General features: G+C 40.5%; 1 long non-coding RNA gene across 1 annotated transcript in view; it reads left to right on the top strand.

Moving 5' to 3' along the window:
• The first annotated feature begins 2,293 nt into the window (after positions 1 to 2,293).
• The window catches only part of LOC122686981, a 30,915-nt gene continuing 13,376 nt past the window's right edge, over positions 2,294 to 19,832 (top strand). The window contains exons 1-2 of the long non-coding RNA XR_006338973.1: positions 2,294 to 2,536; positions 6,775 to 6,898. This is a non-coding gene — a long non-coding RNA (uncharacterized LOC122686981). The remainder of the gene's footprint in view (positions 2,537 to 6,774; positions 6,899 to 19,832) is intronic.

The following is a 19,832-nucleotide window of genomic DNA, read 5'->3' as shown; positions in this document are numbered from 1 at the left end:
ATACAAGCCAGGACTCCATTCACCTTCAGGAGAGCTGCTTCCAGGCCTGTGGAGGGTGAACCTGAGCTGGGTGTGTTCCTAGTGCTCATAGATGCAGTTCTGACTGGAGTTGATTCTCAGCTGATGAATTTGCTCCAAGACCGAATCCACTCATTGGATGTGACACTATTGTCTATATGAATGTATATTTTCATTATTATGAGGGTGGGCTTCCCTGGTGGCTCAGTTGGTAAAGAATCTACCTGCAATGCAGGAGACCCGGGTTCGATCCCTGAGTTGGGAAGATCCCTTGGAGAAGGAAATTGCAACCCACTCCAGTATACTTGCCTGGAGAATCCGTGGACAGAGGAGGCTGGCAGGCTACAGTCCACAGAGTCGCAAGAGTCAGACATGACAGAGTGACTAAACCACCACCCCCACCCATGAAGGTGTAACACACTGCTTTGTAACCAAGAGCTTTTTTTTTCAACACCTTATCTATTTTTACCACTACCTGATATGCCATTGCTTAGATGCACTGTAACAATTCATTCAAACTGTCTCCTGTTTATGGGTGTTTCACTCCTGATTTTCACCAGTTTAGGTGACGGGCCAAACATTCTTGCACATCAACCTTTGTGCTCTTGTTTGGTAGGATATGTACCCGGTAGTAAAAATATTGGAATGAAAGGTAGGCACTTACACATTTTTGATCAATATTACCAAATGGTTATTGGAGAAGGAAATGGCAACCCACTCCAGTACTTTTGCCCGGGAAATCCCATGGATGGAGGAGGCTTGTGGGCTACAGTCCATGGTGTCACTAGAGTCAGACATAATTTAGCAATTAAATCACCACCACCACCAAATGGTTATATAAAATTTACAATTACTGATAATAGAGAATTGAAATATATAAATATCAAAACTAAAATGTGAAAAAAATCTACCTCTCCACAGTCTCTTCTAAAGATAACAACCTTGTTTCCCTTAAAATTTTTTGTATGCATGTAATAGCATTCTTACATGCAAATATATTATATAGATACCATTTTAATAAAAAAGGATTATTATATACATGCAACTTTTCATTGTACTATTCTTTCCTTTGAGAAAATACATCTTTGAGATTCTTTCCATATCAGCGTCCATAACCTTACCTGATTCTAGTGGCTTCATATCATTCCATTTTATTGGTAATTATTTTATTTTATTGGTAGTTATTATTTAATTAACCAGTGCCTTACTGATCGATACCTACAGTATTTCAAGTTTCATATTATTACAGATGATTCTTAACACACTCCTTATAAAAACACACCCATACTCCTAACACATTCATTCTTAAAATTGAACGTGACTTTTTATTCATATTTTATTATTAATACATAGATGTAAGTGTAGTGTGATTATTTATACATGTTTTCCTCAAAAAAACTGTGAGCTTGAAGAAAAGAAATGTGCTTTACTCTGTGGTAAATCCCCAGGACGGAGTACATTGTTATCTGATAGGAGCTCATTTTCCATATATGAATGAAGGAATGAAAAAACAGTGCTGCTAGTGACGATCTATCTTTTCTTAGTTTTAATGTGAGTTGCAAATATGTATTTTATGGGTCCACTGATACAAGGGGCATTTGTTAAGCATCTATTATGTGCTAGCCCTTATGGCCCACATGACTAGGAATTGAGGCAGGTATATAAATAATGGTGATAAATGGAGATAAGGGCCTCAGAGCATCACCAGGAAAGAGCCACAGAACTCCCTCCAATAAGAGGGAGCCAGAGAACATTTCTAGAAAGTAGTAAAATCAGAAACCATGCCCTGGTAAACCAAATCTTGGGCTACCGGGTGGGTGAATGGGGGCTTTGATCTGTAGTATATACCAATTCCCGTGGGCATTTCAAGCTACCAAAATATGTAACAGTCGACTCTCTTAAGTCAATACGACCTTCTCCAGCATAACACTGAAACGGGGCGTACCAGCCAAGCTTCTGGGAACTCCTTTTCTCCTCCTGTCACCAAAGCCTCCCAACACTGCATCATTGGCGTTATCGCCACCCCTCCCACGTACTCGACAGGTAAAACAAGGTATGCTTTGGAGATCTTAGCAAGAGAAGTGGAGGGTAGCAGGGTGGGAAGTAGAGAATGACTTCTAACTGCCCTGTCTAGCTGTCTACGCTTGGTTATCAAGTCAGTCTTGCTGGCCCTTGGAGAGGGCGGGCACATAGTTGTTATCGCGAGACCCTGAGCGGGAGGTTAAAGGCCCAGCTCAGCCAATAGTCAGCTCCTAGTGGTCCTTGCCGCAGAGCGTGTGGTAAGAGGCGGATGGCAGCCTTAGTCCCGGGCCCTCCAGGCCTCTGGCCCACGCTGGCGGGTGAGCTGGGGGCGCCCTGGAAGAGACTGAGGGCTGTGTCTCTAGATCTCCCGGGCCCTCTCCACGGCCACCCCTGACCAGGCCCAAGCCTTGAAGCAGCAGCAAACCTCTCCCCAGGCCCTCCTACATGACCCACGGCGGGCCCATCGACTGGAATGTATACGGACGCGGCCATTAAGGTAAGAGCTTCAACCGGCTTCAGTCTCTCCACTCAAGTTTCAAAAACTGGTACAGCTTAGATCAGTTGTCAACCCCTAAGAGGTAGCCGGAGGTCAGGGTTAAGTTGCAAGGGCATTGCACAGCATTACTTCAGGCCCAGCTCTGTGGTGGGGCTGTTTTCTAAGAAAGGCAATTGTTGGGAGCTGGGAACTGACCTGACTGGTATTTGCTACAACATGTGTTCCTATTGATCCCATACAACTGATTCTCTCCGGTGTAAATAAAAAGCCTGAAGACGGGCTGTGTCTTGGGTTTCTGCCTGCCTCAGTGATGAGGCTCGGTAGGGTCTGGGCACCTGGCCCTGAGCGCCCCGCCAGCTGAGATCTGCCTCTTCAACTAGGCCCGGGTGCTGGCGGGTGAACCCAGTCCTGGTGCTGGACAAGTGCTCCCGGGGCAGGGTGACTGGCCTGCACAGAGACCCCTCCTCTGCTTAGCCAAGGCCTGGACCTCGAAGGGTGAAAGCTGAGCTTTGGGACCTTGCCCTTTCTTGTCATAACAGAGAATAGCATTTGTTTTGGTGGTGATTTGCAGGAATATCATAACCTGACCATGACCTAACCTCAAGAATACAGGATCTGATACCAAGAAGTTTGCAACAACTAGTCACCCCCCCCCCCCCCAGCCTCCAACACACACACCCTCGCACACCTTTCCTAGAAAAGGGCTTGGCTGGAAAACATTTTGGGGAGTTCATAGTTTTTAAGGCATAAGGCACTCAGCTCCTTGCAAGGCCCTGCAATAAACCTTTCTGTGCTCCAGACTCCAACGTTTTGGTATTGTTTGACCTCACTGTCATGGGGCTCGATAGCCTCCCTTCCTTTAAGGCCTCTTTCCCTCATTATACTGCCTAAACTGCCGAGTTCTTTGCTAAAGCTTCCAACTCCACCTTGTTAACTGAGCCAGAAATCTCTTCGAAAGATAAGAAAAACAAATGGAGCTTGCAGATTATAAATAGGGCTCCCTGCTAACCAAGCTCACATCTCCTGAGGCTTCAACGTGTACTTAAATATCAAATTTATAGCAGGAATATAGGGCCTGGAGTTTGAGGGATGAGTCAGAGTGTATTTTAAGAGGTACTGGATACATGTTAAGATTATACTTTTCTTTGGAGCCAGGAAACAAAGTGTGTTAGCTGTACCATGAGAAGTTATAATTTCACAATCCCGTCTTGGTTGCCAGAGTTAGAATCTCACATAAGTTTCTAGAAGAGGGCCTTTACAGACATTAGTCAATCTTAGCCCGAAGTGTTTTCAGTATGATTCTTTGGTTTTGGGCTTCACTCTTTATAAGAAATCTTGACAACCAACAGAAAAGTCACATCTACCTCTTTGGGGGTTTGAAATGTATTTTTCTGAGTAGAACTTCAGTTTTTAATATTTTCATTCATCAGATCTAGGTATGCAAACCAGTGTGATATTCTAATTTTCCACTTAAAACCAGGAAAACTAATATGTCAGAAGAGGTCCCTTGGAGAATTAAATAGTGTCTTTGATGATCAAAATAAAATAGCATGGGGAATCATAGAGACAAAATTTAACCCAACCCAGTTAAAACCAGTGAAGATGTATATATATTTTTTTGTTTATTTAAGAATATTCACATGCTATCCCTGAAAATTAGCCATACCTTCATTCCACCTTTTCTATGGAAGAGTTCAGACATGAGGAATTGTTAAAGCTAATTAGTAGCAAGAAAAAGAATGTGTTTTTAAATGAAGCACAAAACATCAAAAAACAGAGGCTGAAGCTGGAAAGAGCTTGGCACAGGAAGAAGACTGGTAGCAGATGATGACCAGGCTACATAACCTTGAACACAGCATTTTTAACCAAGGCCAGGTTCCTCGGGATGCTACCAATGCAGTCACAGTGTCCTATGCTCACAAGTGTCTTATGCTTGTGGTTAATGCCATTGTCTTAAAACTCTTCATCTTATCTCTGACTTGTGTTTTTAAAATGAAGTCTAGTGAGTCAGTTGAGCATATGCTGATGGCTCGGAGGCTTGGCCCACAGGAGGGCCCATCTCAGCTCCCCTCTCTCAGATGGGCTCTCAACACTCACCCTCCCACTCCCTGGCACCTCAGGACATGCCCAGCCTCCTCTTCCGGCCCCCTCCCGCCCAAAGGGGTGAAGTAGAAGTGATGTGCTCCACGCCGCCTTTGGACAGGACATGCACTCCAGGGTGGCATCCGGGCTGGCAGTACCAAGTGCAGTAGACAGGTGACTCTGTGGGGAGTGAACCTCCCACCCACTGCTGATCTGGGTACTGAGTTTATCAGGGTGCAGAGGTCACAATCCCTTGGGGGTCACTTGTGGGAAGGGAGATTATCTTCCCTAGTTGGGTATGATTAGAAACTTTTATATGCCTGTTTTACTTTTTCTTCACTTAATTATCTCTTTACAGAAGTTAATGTTTTTAGTTGTTAAATCATCTGTCTTTTAGCAGTTCTCTTCCCAAAATTTCATCTCTTACTCTGGACCGAGGCTCAGAAAACTCCCCAGGAGAAAAACTGACACTGAAGTCAGCTCACTTCTCTGCCGTTCCCTTTCCTTGGATCTTTATGTCTTGATTGCTTTGGCGGGGCTGCAACAAGTCGTCTTCTTCTATATATATATATATATATATATTTTTTTTTTTTAATGCTTCTTATTTCCAGCAGAAACACAGATATTCCATCATAGCTGGAAATTGATGACATAGTTTGATGTCAAACTAGACAGCTGTTCCTACAAACAGAAAGAACAAATTATGAACATCAGCCATTCCAGAATCCTGTCATTTTGAGCTCAGAGATTCTAAATTTTAACTAGTTTGTATTAAATAGTATTTTACGTTAGTTCTTTAAATTAGACTATGTCTTTGAGGTTTTGTTTTTTTTTAAATGGACACTTCAGGTGATGTACATCACTTAATGGAAACATTTTCCAGTGAAAATTTTGTGGACATGTATTAACCCATAATGCTTCTGATATGAATTGTCTGTGTGTTCAGGTTAAATAATTAACTACTTTCTGGGGAAGATCTTGGCCCTGCTAAGGGTACCCCTGTGTGACGGTGGGACTACCACCGGGGCAGTCACATGTCCTGGTTAGACCCCTTATTATTCATAAAATGTCTAAAGAGATGTCAAACCTGCCCTTCTCTCAGTTTACCCTTAAAATGTATGCAGGAAACTTCCCTTTGTCAGTAACCTGAAAATTAGGTTCTATACAGACTATATACTCTTCTTTGTGGAACTTTTTCAAATAAAAAACTTAGTTGTAGAAAATGTCACTCCAAGAAGATTACATTAAGACTACAGGAGTCCATTCCTCCTCCTTGAATCTTAAAGAGCTAAGGGGAAAAAACATTGCTTTCGACTTTCCTGCTTTGGTTCTTTGCATCCTATTAATAGCTGTGCTTTGGCGTTGTGCCTCTTTGACTTGCATACAGGAAGGTAAGAGGAGGCAGTCATTCTACACTTGTCATTTTATTTACGGCAGAAATTATTATTGAGGGTGTTGATCTCCATGGGAAGTCACAGGAGAGGTTTCTCTCAATTCTCAATATCAAGAGCTGTGTGTCTCTGAAAAAAAGGGATTTGTTTTCATTTTTAGGCAGTCTACACGTTGTCATCAATTACATTTCATTTTATTTGGCAGCTAGAAAGTTCAGAGCCAAATCTGGATCCTCTTCAGGGATATATTTCAAGGATTTTGTGTGTTAATCTTGTCTCTGATTTTGTTGTCTTTTCAGTTATACTGCACATATGTACAGTAGCACTGTACATATGTTTTCACATAGAATCTTAAATAATTTTTAGAATAAAGCAAAGGATAGAAAACATAAATAAATGATCTTGAGAATGGGGATAGACTGTCCTTGTGTCTCCAGTGTTTTTAGCTTTTGCCTCCAGGCGTGGGCAAAGCAAATAGCTACATCTCCCTCCCCTCCTAGCCCCATCCCTAAAGCAGCAATTCACTGGGAACTTTCCATTGGCGATGTCACGATAAGAGATGAGGAGAACACTGAAGAAGGTCACCTACAAGGTTCATCAGTAATCCGTAACAATTGATGGGTCAGAAATTGTCTTAAAATGTTTGTGACAATCCCTTCCAGCTCTAAACTTTTATTTGTTTCCTATAATTCTATAAGCAGTCATGAAACTTAAAGGTTAATTCTAGTTTTGTAAGTTTTTGACATTCTTGTTACTATCCTCCAGGTTTCTTGAAGCCCTTAAGAGTTCCTGGTGCTCAGACTCTTCCAGAAGGTTCTGTCCCACCTTAAAATCTAAGTGAGGATCCCCTGCTCCTGCTCCCACCTTTCCACAGCACAATAAAAACAAGGTTAGCAGCACACTTGTATCACAAGTGTATCACACTAGTATCACACTTGTACCTTCCTGGCCCCCTAGAAGTGATTCTTGAAGTGGGTAGGAGGAAGACATTAAATGTATCTGCCCCTTTGAGAATCCTATAGAATTAGGATTATATCAAAAAGATGTAATCAACTTTAGAATCCTTTGCTTCTTCTAAAAGTTTTCTGTGAATCTTTACTTGAGGCAAGATAGGAATGAGTGAAAATACTGTCCTCTTTCACCAAATATATCTTACATTTCATACCATATACCGAATGTGGAGGCTGGAATGAGAACATACTGGCAGTACCAGAGACCAGTCACAGTGCTAAATTACTGATGATAACTTCTGAAAGGAGCTTAGGGTCTGGTAGAAGGAGAAGGAGAGAAAACTAAAGTCTCTAATGATGCTGTAGTTACAGTGTCAGAGACAACACAGTAATGCCTCAAAGAGGATGAACTTGGAGAGCATTATGCTAAGTGAAATAAGTCAGACAGGGAAAGCTAAATACTGTATTACATCATTTATATGTGGAATCTAAAAAAAAAAACACAACAAACTGGTGAATATAATGAAAAAAGCGGCAGACTCACAGATGCAGAGATCAAACTAGGGATAACAGTGGAGAGAGGGAAAAGGAGAGCGGCAATATAGGGGCAGGGGACTAAGGCACAAATGTGTATAAAATAAGGTACAAGGTTATATTGGACAACACAAGGGAATATAGCCAATATTTTATAATAACTATAAATGGAGTATAACCTTTAAAAATTATGAAACACTATATTAGTACACTTGTAACTTACATAATATTATACATCAACTATACCTCGATTTAAAAAACCACCAGTGGGGGAGAAAAGAAGATAATGATTCCTCCTGGTGTACTTAGAGAAAGATCAGAGAATTCACCTCGGTGAAGGATAAGTGGCAGTTTGACAACAGAGAGGGTGAGGGGGCAACTCAGGCAGAGAGGACTGTAAGTGAAAAGATATAGCAGAAAAAAAGACTGGAGAACTTCCCAGGAATGTGTTTTCTTTTTTTCCATAACGACTGAGAAGAGACAAAGGAAAAAAAAATGGGAGAAAGAGGGAGGGAGGGAAGAAAGAAAGGAGAGAAAGGGAAGGAAGGAGCAAAGACTTACAAAGCATCAAGATTGCTATCCGTCTGGAGTTTAGTGTGGACTTGAACGCCAAGAGAAAACCAGAAGCTACATTTAAAAGAGGGGAAACTAATGTACAGATTTAGGGAGAAGCTGAATGGAAAACCTCATCTTTATAAAGTTACAAAATGCTTAGGGCTGTCTCTCTCTGAGCTGTTTGGGATAAGATCTAAACTCCTTTGGCGAAATGCATAGCTATTCATTCCCCATTGTGCATAGACTTGGTGGAGTAACACCTAAGAATGGAATTATTACTATAGTTTCTGCACCCCATCTCTTGGTATTTCAGAGCTACCTTGATTTCTGACCATAGCCAAGTCTCTGTTTTCAAGCCTCTGATCAGATCTGTGAGAACCACAATGCTCTTTTAATATCCTGTTATGTTCAGATAAGCCCAGGCAATAGTTCTGAGTTCTGGTGGCTCAGACGGTAAAGCGTCTGTCTGCAATGCAGGAGACCCGGGTTCGATCTCTGGGTTGGGAAGATCCCCTGGAGAAGGAAATGGCAGCCCACTCCAGTATTCTTGCCTGGAAAATCCCATGGACGGCGGAACCTGGTAGGCTACCTTCCACAGGGTCACAGAGAGTCACACACGACTGAGTGACTTCACTTCACTATGTTCAGATAAGCCCATGCAATAGTTTTCAACCAAACATATTTTGACCAAGTATATCTATTTACAATTGCTGCTGCAATGAATTATCAAAAACTTGGGGGCTTAAAGAACACTCATTTATTGATATTATCTTTACAGTTCTGTAGGTGAGAAGTCTGATAGGATTCTCACTAGGCTAAAATTGGACTCTTGCTTTCTGGAGGCTTCCTAGGAGACTCCATTTCTTTGCCTTTTCCTTCATCATGAGGCTGTCTGCATTCCTCAGTTCCTGGCCCCTTGCCTTTATTTCCATAGCCAGCCATGGTGGATTGCCATCTCACACCACCATCTCTCTGATTCTCTATTGACTTAATAAAGTCTCTTCTCCCTGGTGGCTCAGATGTTGAAGAATTCACCTGCAATTTGGGAGACCTGGGTTCAGTCCCTGAGTTGGGAAGATCTCCTGGAGAAGGGAATGGCTACTCACTCCAGTATTCTTGCCTGGAACCTGGCAGACTACAGTCCATGGGGTTGCAAAGAGTCAGACACAACTGAGCGACTTTTAGTTCTTTCTTTATAAAGGACTCATGTGATTAGATTGGACCCATTTGGAAAATCCAAGATAACCTTTGCAACTCAAAATCTTTAACAGTAAATACAGCTTCCAAGTCTTTTCTGCCACCTAAGGTGACATAATGCAGGTTCCTAGGGTTAGAGCTAGGACATCTTTGAAGGCCAGTAATTTGCCTACCACAGAAGGTGATCAGTGTTTACATCACCATGGTGGAATGGGTCAACATTATATTGTCGCCTATGTGGTGCCCTGAGAATAGCATGGGTAGCATCGTTTCTGGGGAGTATTGCTTTCAAGAATGCATGGGCATTATTGTTTGAGCATGTGGAATCATTGCACAGACACAGGTTGAAGGACATCATATAGAATGAAGATAGACTAAATACAGAATTTAAAATGTCAAGGCCATGGTTAACAGGGGAAGAATGAGAACTGCTCTAGAAAAAAGGGAACTAAATGTAATACATGATTCTGGATTGGATCTTGAATGAGATAGAGGAATAGACATTTTGGGGACAGTTGAAGGAACGTGAATGGCGTTTGTGAATTGCGGATCAGAGAGTAGTGTTATCAGTAGTATCAGTGCCAGCTTCCTGATTTGCAAATGTGTATGGTAGAATGTAGAAAAGTGTCCTTGTTTGGGGAAAGGATGTGGAAAAATAAACACTGAAGGATCCAGATATGATAGAGCATCATATTTGCAACTTTCCCTCATATGATTCAGAAAAAACTTAACAATGATGGGTTTATCTATATCCATATCTGTATCTATAAAGACAGAAAATGAAGGAGCAAATGTGGTAAAGGGCCAGTAAGGGAGAATCTGGATAGGGGGATATGGTGTTCTTTAAGTTTGAAATTATATCTAGATAAAGTATTTTAAAAACCCATAGGATTTATGTATATTGAAATGCAAAATATGTCTATGATTTATTTGTGTAGATTATCTGTATATTTATATGTTAACAGAGGTAAATGTCTTCATCCAACAGATTGGGAAGATAAGAGAGAGGCTAAGAGGGATTTTGTTCTCTTATAAACTTTATAAGTAAGCATTTTCCCTCATTATAGGAAAATCCAGCTAATGGAAATTAACAGACCATTTAAATATAGAAGGCAAAGAAGTCAATCCTTCTGAATTGGCTTACCCAAATAACAGTTAACAGAAAAATACAGAGTCCACCTTTGTTACTAATTCTGTTTTCTCAATGTTTAGATCTCTCTTTGGATTGCATGTTCTCCTGCTTTTTGATGCTTTAGGTTGGTCATTAATTTAAGAGAACTAGTTCCACCAACATTCACATACACAAACTCTCTTGTACAGTGGGTATCTGTAGGGCTTTTTATCTAGTACCTTTCTATCATTGGAAACTTCTGAAGAAACTTGTGTTTTTTCAACTCTCCTCAAAGATTTGCCCCCTCCTGTCCACCTCCATGGATGCTGTAGAGTCCACTCTGTTAGCCCAGCACTACCCTCCTCTGACATAGTTATTCACAGGAGTAAGACCTAACCCAAGCAGAGCCAACAAGCTTTTTCTTCAGGAGTTTTACACTTGTGACTGAGAGCATCACATTCTCTATCTCCGTATAAGTGACTAAAGTTCTGAGGGCTTTCAGCAGCTGTCTTTTCTGTCAGGTAGATAGAACTGTTTTTAAAAAAAGAATGTGGGGAGTCAGGGTTTTCAAAAACCTCACCCAGTTGTTCCAGAAGCCAAGCCATCTTTCTGACCTTGATTTCCAGGAGACATGCATCTATGCTTACAGTAAATACCCTTTTCCACTGCAGTAATTCAAGTTGGGTTTCTGTCGCTTGCCATCAGAGGAGTCCTACGTGGAAAAAGCACAGTGTCTATGAAACCTGCTCTCCATTTAGATCTCATGGCAGTTTGAGTCGCATTTCTCAGACAAGGAAATGCTTGCCTTATCACACCAGGTGTGCCACTTTCAAGCCACTCCAAGAGTACATTATATGATGGAGAACAACTCCAGAGCTAGGTTCTTATCCACCATCAAGAAACATATTTTTCTTCAACTCTCCAAGGAAAGAATATTTACATATGTAATTTCCTACAGTGATTACCATTATCTCAGACACCTGCCTGGTAGGTAGGCTTTCAGAGTCAACACTGCTAAAATTGAGAAAAATATTGGTGGGAGGGGTTCCTGGGTTTTAGAAGGTTAAGAAGGGACGACAACAACAACAAAAATGAAATCTGAAATGCTCACGTTCAGATTTTCTCTCCCTCTTCTTATCTTCTCTCCAAAATTAGTTTGAGGAAGAAGTGTAGAAGCCTCTAAAAAAATTTTTTTTTCCTGTGTCCCACCCTGCTCCTTCAGGGCTAAAACTATCAGTGTTCTTCCTTTGTCAGCTTTTCCTTCACAAGGAACTTTTCCACATTTAAAATAGTTAGTCAAATAACCTCCTTATCCATCTTCCCATTCAACTCTTGTTTCCTCTCATCCATTCTTCACATAGCAACCAAAAGGCTATTTTAAGACAAAATCAGAGCACCAAATCCCCTATCAGAAACACTCTGCTTGTTTCTCACCATACTTAGACCAAAAGCCAAATTTCTGACGTGACATCCAAACCTTGTCTGATCTGTGCCCTGCACACTCCCTAGCCCCCAAGTCTCGTCACCCTTTCCCTCACTGTCTCATAGCCACCCTAGTTCCTCTCAGCCTCTTAAAAGTGCCTGGTCCAAAAAGTGCTATTCTAAACTGGACAAACTGTGCTTACAGCAAAGCAACCTACAAAGTCCAAGTCTTCCAGAAGCTCTCAGCAGGGCTGATGTGCCAGCCAATAAGGAAGGTTCTACCCTGGAAGACAGAGACACATATGGTATAAAACCAACCTCCATTATTCTACTGTCAATATATGAGAAAACTAAGCAGGCAACTGCCGAATTTTCCCCTTGCTCTGAGTGCCATGGGACCCCTGTCATCACTCAAGTGAGACAGCAAAGCTAGAAGCAGGCTCCTGACAGTAGAGTGTCATGGTTAATAACAGGAGTTTGATTTAGACAACATTAAATTTGAGTCTGGATTTACCACTTAGTGGTTGTGTGACTTAGGCAAGTCACTTAATCTTACTGAACCTCAATTTTTGTACATTATAATGTGATAATTATTTGACTTTGTGAAAATCAAACAAGAAAAAAGCACATACAGCCCTTTCTCATAGTGAACACTCAAGCACTGCCAACTCCTGAACAATAACTAAACAGAATGATAGTCCTGGTTTTTGAGTTTGCTTTTACAAACTTCACAGGTGCAGAAGTTAGAGGTTGGTTAAGCAGAGAAAGAACCAGTAAAGCAGTCAACTTCTTGTTCATTCAGTTCAGTTCAGTTGCTCAGTCGTATCTGACTCTTTGTGACCCCGTGGACTGCAGCACGCCAGGCTTCCCTGTCCATCACCAACTCCCCGAGTTTACTCAAACTCATGTCCATTGAGTCAGTGATGCCATCCAACCATCTCATCCTCTGTTGTCCCCTTCTCCTCCCGCCTTCAATCTTTCCCAGCATCAGGGTCTTTTCAAATCAGTCAGTTCTTCACATCAGGTGGCCAAAGTATTGGAGTTTCAGCTTCAACATCAGTCCTTTCAATGAATATTCAGGACTGATTTTCTTTGGGCTGGACTGGTTGGATCTCCTTGCAGTCCAAGGGACTCTCAAGAGTCTTCTCCAACACCACAGTTCAAAAGCATCAATTCTTCAGCACTTAGTTTTCTTTATAGTCCAGCTCTCACATCCATACATGTCCTGTTCATTATGATCATGTTAAACTTTACATGAAGCTTTGCAACACCTAGTGCAGTCCTTGGTACACTGTGGGGTGATGCTTCTCAAATGAGGCCTGTAGAGCCCTGTATCAGGAACACTTGTCATGCGGTACATTCCTCAGACCCACACAAAACCTCTCACCCAGAATCCCAGGGGTTGAGGGCTGAAATGGACATTGTAAACAAGTTTTCTAGATAATTGTTACTGTACATATAGGTTGGCAGCATGGAACTTGTCCTCAAACCAAAACCAACTGATTTATTGAAGGATAGAATCTACAACTGTGATCCCAGATGCAAACAAATTCCATTTAGCTTTGAATTTTTCAAAAAATCTTTTTTCCAAACATAAGCAATATATTAGATTTTTTAAAAAAAGAAATGCAGTGAACAAAAGGTCAAGAGTTCCTGGGATATTTATTTCAGAGCCCTGGAGACCTCCTCTTTGACATTCCAAAGGCCCTTGATAGCTTGTTAATTGAATGTTATATAACCGCATGCTTACGAAAATCCATTCTTCCAGATACCTGCCTCCTACAATGCAGGTTCTATCGGGTTGAGGATTATAGCTCATGTATAAAATATTGACAGCACGCATTTGGCAGTTTCTACGCTATGTGTGCATTACAATGAATCAGATTCCACTCTTGATGTCTGCTGACAACTTTCCAGCCACATTATTATTCCCCTTCTCCTTCTGCCCCACATCTGAACCAGCTAATAAATAGCCTGGGTGCCCCCTCCTTTGGTACAGCAGGAAATTCAGGTCACACAAGCCTCAGCACATGTGAGAGGACACTCACTTCATCCCTACGCTCTAACCATCCTAAAAAGTCATGCCAATCAGACCTTCCTGCTCTCTCAGATCTTTAGACCTGTTTGGGAATTTGTCCTGTACTCCCTTAAAATCTCCATTGTGTGAGTAATAAAGCTTCTTGGACTCTATTTGTGTGTGGCATCATCATTCTAGACCCCTGAATTGAATTTGGGACGGTGGCAAGTCCATCCCATTTTCACGGAGGGACCTAAACCACCTGGGAAATGGTCATACCTTCTAAGCCAGTTCAGTGTCTTAAGTTTTCTCAGTGCAGTCTGCACACAGCTGAAAGATTCACCTTTCCAACATGCTGCTCTGATTTTTCACTTCTCCACTGAAGGTTAGAATTAAAATGTTTCAGTGGTTTCCCCATAAAATCAAGCTCTAAAACCTTAGCCTGGCATCTAAGGCCCGTAATTTTACCACAGGTTTTCTTTCTTAGGCCTATCTCCTCTACTCAAAAAGTGTGTTAGTTGCTCAGTTGTGTCCAACTCTTTGCAACCCCATGGACTGTAGCCCGCCAGGCTCCTCTGTCCGTGGAATTCTCCAGACAAGAATACTGGAGTTGGGTTGCCATTCCCTTTTTCAAGGGATCTTTCTGATCCAGGGATGAAACTCGGGTTTACTGCATTGCAGGCAGATTCTTTACCGTCTGAGCCAGTAGGGAAGTATACTATCTTCAGAAACTCTGTTCTTTAGCCAAATAGCTGAACTACTGATTCCCAAAGGAATTTTAATGTCTAACATATATTCACAATTGGCCTTGTATGTGTTTTTCCATTGCTGTCTTTATTACTTATATCTTATGATACTATTTAAACGTCCAATTCTTAACTATGTTCTTCTACTAGATTTTAAGACAGGAATTTTGTTCCTCCCATAGGACTTAAGGCAAGGCCTGACCCATCATATGTGTTTACTGAATATTTATTCTTCTGATTTTATAAAGAGTTACAAATCTACTCTAGGATTTCTCTAGGGTGAAAAACTAAAGGATAATTTTTTTATGTAGAATTTTGAAGCATATTTTATGTTTTAATTAAACATGACTTAATGGATTGGGTTTGGGAAAGTATTCCTTAATATAAAAATGAAATGGATCTGCCCACTAGTCTGCTGTGATAAACAAATTTGGATTTTTCTCTCAATTATAACTTATCAAGGATAAAATTTCCTTAGGCTGAATTAATAAATCAGTTGGTTTGTTTCAGATGTACTGATTTTTACAGGAATTTTTCTGATTATAGCTTTTAGTACATATTTTAACCATTTAATGAGCACTAGTAGGCACTTGGTTGCTAAGACGGGCAACAACTTTTTTTTTCCATTGGATTGGTGTTCACATGGGCAAACACAACAGAGATTTGGGACTCCTTTGAAAAAACACATTTTTCTTCTTTAAGCCAGCATCTTTCCTGGACAGATAATAACTCAAGGAGGAAAACTTGGGGCATCACAGTTTTCTCAGTAACAAATCATCACTCCAGTAAAGCTCCTATCACAAAAACACAGGCTATGCCATGGCAACCAATGGAATTCTGACTATTTGTGGGAGGGCCAAGAAACATAGGTGGATCATTTTCCCCTTCATTAGATGCAAAGAAAAGGATAGTCAGCAGAAAACCTGTAATCCAGAATCTACTGAACAATATTTATACCAATACCTTTTGTGAAAACCTACTGATAATATTGGAAACTATTCTCATTTATTAGGCAATTTGCTAAATAATGACAGGTGAGTCAACAGCCCTGTGCACGTAACATGCTAGTAACTGGGGGCTGCAGGTTAAAAAAGACTTTAGTTAAATATTCTTTGAGTCACATACCTGGGCTTCCTTAATATTTTGAGAACCGTATTAAAGCTTGGATTGCCTATTCTACTTTTATAAAGTGCTTTCGTAAAGTGACACAAATTCGGCATTGGATCACATGCGTCACCGTTTCTAAATAATAGGTCAGCTCCAGACTCTCAATTCTACAGCACTTTCTCAGTTTTTCTGCTACATCAGCTGCCATTCACTAAGAGCTCACAGTTCATACACAACATGCAAGATGCTCTCAGTGTCTAGGCTTATCCCACCCACCTCAGTGCACCTCATGGGTCTCCTTCCTCTACTTAATCCTAATTCCCTTCATTCCATTTTCTCACCCCCAACTCCTGCCTACAGCCGCACATGTCTGAAATAATTCCCATTCAGCTAGCTCCACGTTCCTCTCCTTTAAATGCTCCATGTATTTAGATGGTCTGAAAAATCTCAAAACTTCTGAAGTCTTTTAAAAGGAGTTTTATACCTACCCTATTACTTTGCTAGACTCAAACATACTTTCCATGTTTTCCTCCCATCTCCTACTTTTTCTGGCCATATAATATTATAGCAGCATCTAAGTCTGGCAGACTATCAACTCTTGATGCTAAATAAATCTCCATAATGATGGAGGCTAATAAAGCAGTTATCTAAGATCAGACTCTGGCAGTCACTAATAATGGCGTGTGAGGAGAATGTCACTAAACTCCCTCAATTATAAGGATTTATTTCATTCTTTAAAAAAAAATGTAGCCTGATTTTCCAGCTACACAAAGCAAAATGGAAAAAAACCACTATCACAAATTGGTGTCGAGCTTCTTAACAAACGTGTGTGTTTTTTTTGTGGTGGTGTTTTTTTTTTAATATCCAGAATCACCACCAGTGACTAGCAACAAGAGGGATGTTTATCTGTAAAATATGGAAGTAATTCCATGAAGACTGAAAAGCATAAGTAGAATGTATTTAAAATGCTCATGTACTTGGAGGATTTCTGATAAATAAAGTTTGAATATTCCATTGAAATCTCACATTAGGTTTCTAGTCTTTGCATCAAATGAGTAAAATAATCATTCCTAATGATTGATAATTATTTTGATTATCAATGTTTGATAATTATTACATGTTTGATAATTGTTACATTCTCATTTCTTTTGTTCTTTTCCTGTAATAATCAAGCCAACAAATCCAGAACAACAGTTTTATATTATAATGTTGCCACCTTTCTGTGGGGATTTGATCCTAAATATGACCAGAAAAGTTAGTCCCAAAATGTCCCCTTGGCAATGATCTATTTCTTGATTCTCATTTCATTCTAAAACATTCCCCAAGGGGCATACCGAGTGTGGGTGCTTTTATTTATCAATTTACTCTTAGAACATCAGTGAAAAAGTAGCAATTCTTATTTATGTTTCAGAGACATCCAGAGATGATTTTAAATTCTTGCATATTGACTAACTGGCTTTCAGTTAAAATGTAGATTGAGCACAAACATGTACCATTTTTCCTCTAGAAACCTCAGTAGGGAGGCAGTAAAGGCAATAAAACATATAAATCCACATGTACATAGAGAATGCCATTGTAGTGATATTACTCCTCAACAGAAAAGAAAAACTGTTTGGAAGAGATCCTCTCCCATCCTCCAAGCTCCTTCACCTCCCTCACTCTTTTTTTTTTTTTTTTTACCTCCCTCACTCTTAAGTCTCTATATCACAGCTACGGATGATTTCCAGCACTCTCCCACCCACAGCCCCTGTGTGTCCTATTTACACTTGATGTCCAAACCGAAAGCTGGTTCCCAATTTTTCAGCCCCTTGATTCTTCCGCTGGCAGCACATTGTACGTTCTGTTCCCCCAACCACCCAGAAATTAGGGTTTAACCATCTCAGGCTTAACCATCTCATAAATATACACTATTCCAGACATCCCGGGCTTCCGTCAGCCCTAAGTAAAATGTCCACCTTGGGGAAAGTGCATAGACTATTTTTACGATTACACGCTGTCATCTTACTCCACATTCTAAGCTTGCTGAAGTCCTCCTACATCATGGCCCAGAAAAGAACAAAGGAAGAAAAGAAGAAAAAAGATTAAGCAGAAGGTGGCTCTGTAAATTTCTAATCTCCTCTCTTTCCCCTGCTAGCGCAAATTTTATTTTACCTTATTATAGTTCTCATTTTTTTTCTGCCTCTTCCTTTCCTTTCCACTATTCTTATTACTTCTTTTTTCTCTACCTATACCTGCTATAGTTTAACAAGATATTAGAAAAATGAAATCATTTTGGAATGATTGACATTTTAAATTTTTTATTTTCATTTTTTTAAAATTTGTTGAACACTAGCATTTACTGAGTGCTGGAAACCAATTTTAGCAGAGATCACAAAGTGGTGGCCCATAGACTGTATCCACCTGAAGTTTTGTCTTTAAGTATTTGAATTTTTTTTTTTTTTTCAAGTTTTTGGCCATGCCACACAGCATGTGGGATCTTAGTTCCCTGACCAGGGGTCAAACCCATGTTCCCTACAGTGGAAAAACCTAGAGTCTTAAGCACTGGACTGCCAGGGAATGATTTTTTTTTTTTTAATTTAATATATTTGGTACATAACATTGAAGCTGAAGCTCCAATACTTTGGCCACCTGATGCAAAGAGTCGACTCATCGGAGAAGACCCTGATGCTGGGAAAGACTGAAGGCAAAAGGAGAAGGGGGCGGCAGAGAATGAGATTGTAAGATAGCATCACTTACTCAATGGACATGAATATGAGCGAACTCTGGGGAACAGTAGAGGACAGAGAAACCTGGCAGGCTGCAATCCATGGAGTCCTAGAGTTGGACCCGAGAGTGACTGAATGACAACATTGTGTAAATTTAAGATGTACAAGATGTTCTTTGATACACTTCTGTATTGTAACATGGAGAAGGAAATGGCAGCCCACTCCGGTACTCTTGCCTGGAGAATCCCATGGACAGAGGAGCCTGGCGGGCTACAGTCTGTGGGGTCGCAAAGAGTCGGACACGACTGAGCAACTTTCACATCATGTCACGTATTGTAATATGATTACCACTGTAGTGATGTTTATCACATTACATAATTATAGGACAATAGTATTGTCTAGATTTAGAATGATTTTTTAAATTAATGTACTTCTTAGAGCAGTTTTAGGTTTATAGAAAAATTGAACAGAAAGTACGGAGCTCCCACATAGACATCCCACCTTCTGCCCACAGTTTTCCTATTATTAACATCTTGCATTGGTGTGGTACAATCAGTGGACCAATATTGACATGCTATTATTAACTAAAGTTCACAGTTTTACACCAGGGTTCATTCTTTGTGTTGTACAGTTCTGTGGTTTTGATAAATGCATAGTCATATACCCACTGTTATAGTATTATACAGAATAGTTTTCTGCCCTAAAAATGCTCTGTGTGCCAGCTGTTCATCTCCTTCCCCCACCCCACCAACCCTACTAACCCCCTGGCAACCTCTGATATTTCTACTCTGTCTGTAGTTGTTTTCCAGAATGTCATAGTGAGAATCATACAGTATGCAGCCTTTCAGTCTGGCTTCTTTCATTTGCAATATGCACTGTTTCCTCCATGACTTTTTCACTAGCTCACTTCTTCCCATAACTAAGTAATTTTCCATTGTCTGAATGTACCACAGTTTGCTTATCCATTCATCTATTGAATTACATCTTGGTTGCATCCAATTTGGACAGGTTTAAGTAAAGCGGCTATAAAAATGTGTGTGCAATGTTTTAAGTGGACCTGAGTTTTGGCTCATTTGGGAGCATGATTGCTGGATCATATGGTAAGATTATGTTTAGCTTTGACACAGACTCACTTTTTAAATATTTTTAAAGTAAAGAAATGAGGCACTTCTTCTGACACGGAAAATAGCCTTTCTTCCATTGCTGCTCCAGTCCTGCTCAATAGTAGGTCTCATAATGCTTAACACGTTAACCATTTATCTTCTAAGTGTCTTCTCTTGAAGATCCTCTGTACCAGAGCCTTATAGACCTGGATGCCCTGGACAAAATTTCCTACGTAAGATCTTTTTCTGGGGTTAGTGAAATTTGAAAGGAGATAGGTCAACTTTGACTCCAAAATCTGCTATTTATCAGCTCCTAATGGCAGCTACTTAGCCTCCCATAGCCTCAGCTTCCTGTCCATAAAACAGTGATAGAAGT

The sequence above is a fragment of the Cervus elaphus genome, chromosome 30, assembly GCF_910594005.1.
Source record: "Cervus elaphus chromosome 30, mCerEla1.1, whole genome shotgun sequence".
NCBI classification, from domain to species: Eukaryota; Metazoa; Chordata; class Mammalia; order Artiodactyla; family Cervidae; genus Cervus; species Cervus elaphus.
Note: the sequence above shows the minus strand (reverse complement) of the source record. Positions and strands in the feature narration are given on the sequence as shown.